This window comes from Halyomorpha halys, unplaced genomic scaffold (assembly GCF_000696795.3).
Source record: "Halyomorpha halys isolate HHAL.00 unplaced genomic scaffold, Hhal_1.1 Scaffold100.1, whole genome shotgun sequence".
NCBI lineage: Eukaryota > Metazoa > Arthropoda > Insecta > Hemiptera > Pentatomidae > Halyomorpha > Halyomorpha halys.
Genome location: NW_027112088.1, coordinates 1325741 through 1328884, shown reverse-complemented (window position 1 = coordinate 1328884; position 3144 = coordinate 1325741). Strand labels below are relative to the sequence as shown.

The 3144-nt window shown below is 31.3% G+C and overlaps 1 protein-coding gene and 1 long non-coding RNA gene across 3 annotated transcripts in view; one reads left to right on the top strand and one right to left on the bottom strand.

Annotated features, from left to right (window-relative positions):
• LOC106677474 (TWiK family of potassium channels protein 18) overlaps nt 1–3144 on the top strand; it is a 168850-nt gene that overhangs the window by 152336 nt on the left and 13370 nt on the right. The window lies entirely within an intron of this gene.
• The window catches only part of LOC136796411 (uncharacterized), a 171198-nt gene that overhangs the window by 164562 nt on the left and 3492 nt on the right, over nt 1–3144 (bottom strand). The window lies entirely within an intron of this gene.

Below are 3144 nucleotides of genomic sequence, written 5' to 3'. Positions count from 1 at the left end.
TCATACTTATTTGTGTTTCATTGACCGCACCCCCAACCATCTTCTCCTCAAAAAACTTTATGTACCTGTGCTGGACTCAGTGGGTAGTTCAAAGAGCTCGTGTAGTTGATCTGTCTTCATCTTCTTCAGCGATGTTGACCGCACAATCATCCGCAACACTGTATCCTGGAACCGTTGTGGATGTCGCTGTGTCCCTTCTCTGAGATGGGTGAAGTAGCACCATATAGAAGTGCTGGACTAAAAATGGCGTAGCCGGTATGATCTGAGACGGACTCGTTTGGTTTTCATGTAGCAATGACCCGACCATGTCATATGGCGATCCAATTTAATGCCCAGATATACAATAGAATTTGAAGGCTTTAATACGGAGTTTGCCACTTTTCGTTTTTAGCAAGGCTGACAACGTACACATACCATTTTGCGAAACTTGTTTTTTTGGACTCAGAAGACCTCAAAACGTTTATTTTCGTCCTGAATTACATTGAATTCGAAATTTTTCAAGATCGCAATACTTCCCTATAGCATATATTTCATACATAGGTAAGTGGAAGCAAAAAAACTCATTTCATTAAGAATCAATAAAAGTTTGAATAATAAATATACCCAGTCTTAGGTTGGCGCTTCCAAGGTTGTGTAGATAAATAAAACCCCACATACAATGTTCTGCAGCCATTAATTTTCGTAAATCGCACCCCTCTGTCTTCTGTTTCAGATTTGTTTTCTAAGGATGAGAGCCAAAGTAATTTGACTAAAGCGAAAGAAAGACTTATTTTTTTTAGAATAGAGGGAAATTGTATCAGTAATATAAAACATGACTGAGAATGTACTCTAATTCATTTTCTATAGTTTGGTATTAGATATATCAATTGGTACAGGCTTGGTCATTTTTACCTGGATAGTTTTGGAGACTTGTTCATTTATGTTTTGGGTATACTGATTACGAATCATAACTTTATGATCTTCAATTTTTACCGAAATTATAAAAAAAAAAGCTTAAAAATGAACCTTTTTTTCAGTCATCTGCATGAAAAGAAAGCTTTATATTTTTTAGCAATATATACTAAATCAACCAGAGAAAATTCCTTATATTTTTGAACTTATTATTAGACTACCAGGAGTCCAGGAATCTCTGCCGAACGGTTTATACAACTTCTGAATATTTGTTCATTTACGTTTATTAGAATACTGATTGCGAACTTAGTGACTACTATTTTCCGAAAAGATAAATACTAAAACAATAATAATTCGTAAGATGAAGAACCCTAATTATGATAAGAGAAGATCCACATATTTCACGACAGACCCTGCTTTAAAGTCAGTTTATATATTTTTTTTATGCTATTATATGTGTATATCTATATATAATGTTTGTATAATATATTATACACCAGTGTGTGTTATACCGTGCCATCTGGTGCGTATGTAAGTTTATTTTATTTTATTTGTAGAAATAAAATAGTACTTGGTGTAAAATAGTATTTTGTTTTTATCTTTTTGTTTTATCTTTTACACACCAATATATGAAATATATAGTATGAGAGTGAACGAGGAAATATTAAGTATGAGCTTTCAACGAAACTACGCGTTCTAAGATCCAGTCCAAGTAACAAACTATCCCAAAATAGTATGTCTATTGCAAAATAAAATTTAAGGTAGATATATGCCTAAGATGTTACCGTAAATTGTTTGCTAAAATCGCTCCACTGGAGGTGCTATTTAATACAATCGATTTTGCATTTTTTCAAAAACGCCTCGTCATTTCAATCCTTAATAATATTATATTCTCTAATATCATCAGGGTTTTATACTGATTTAAATAGTGTGAGAGGGTTTAATTTCCTAATTTTCAAAAAAATCTTCCATTAAAGTACCACTAAATTTGTTTATCTTAAATAATTAACCATCTCTCGTTAGAAAAATAAAAAACACATAAATATGAACAATGAAAGCATTTTATAATTAACTAAATGATAAAATGAATATTTTCTTGTTTTTATGATAACAGTCGTGATTTTTTGACTGTTAGGAAAACAATGGAACACGAACACATACTGATAGAATTACTTTACTTAAACTATAAACGGAAATAAAGAATGGAGAAACATTTCTATAGTGAGTAATAATTTGTGTGATGCAGCAGATGTTTATTTATTTTTCTAGTATTTAGCAGGAATAAACTATTTGCAAAGAGTTGCTTATTATGATGGATAGAATTTCAACTATCAATTAGAAATGATAATGTTGCTTTCGAATAACAAATATTTCTATGGTTAATATTAAATATAGAAGATTCACCGTATGTGAATTTTAAGGCAGGTCTTCATCAGGTCTGTTGTAATGGATGGATGCAGAGTAAACAATGGAACACAAGATAAACCATTTCGCAGGTAGATTCAGGTCACATGAAAGCCATATTTGTTGTTCGAGGGTCTTTCGATAGATTTTAATTCTATTGTATTATTTAATATGAAGCAAAGTGCTTTTGAAATTTTTCTCATTATTTTAGGCTTCAAATTTTTGTAGTAAAATTTATTTATTTTTAATATTTACTTTACAGGGTTTTACATCTTTTACAGTCTTTACCTCTGCCACAACATGATAAAATATTTATCATTTAAACATTTTAGTACATAAAGCGAATTTTAGTACTTTCATGTTTAAACTCCAGTCCAGCTTGAAAAGCCTTTAATACCTTCAATTAAAATCGAATTGACAACTTATAACTCATTGATAGTAAATAATAACTACTAACAAGAAATAATGTAATACACATAATTGTTCGCAATGACTAAAAGAATGCGCACAAATATATATGCATTGGGATTGTATTATCGTTCTATGTTTAAGATGGCACTATGCCAAGCCAAACCCTCCATATTTATAATCTCCTAAAAAGCTCTTCAAATAAAACACAGTGAGTGCATTGACCTAAAAAAACGTTTGTCGTTATTGTAATTCTTGTTTATATATATATAAGTTAAGTATTGGCGAAAGCACAATGTCAAAAAAAGAGAAGAAGGAATAAGATCTAACTCGCTTGAACTGCTGTAAAATACTGGCTGTATTGAATTCGGTACATCTCTTACATACGTTCGATCAGCTGATCCCCTCAGTCAGCTGACATCGAAATAACAGCTGACTCAT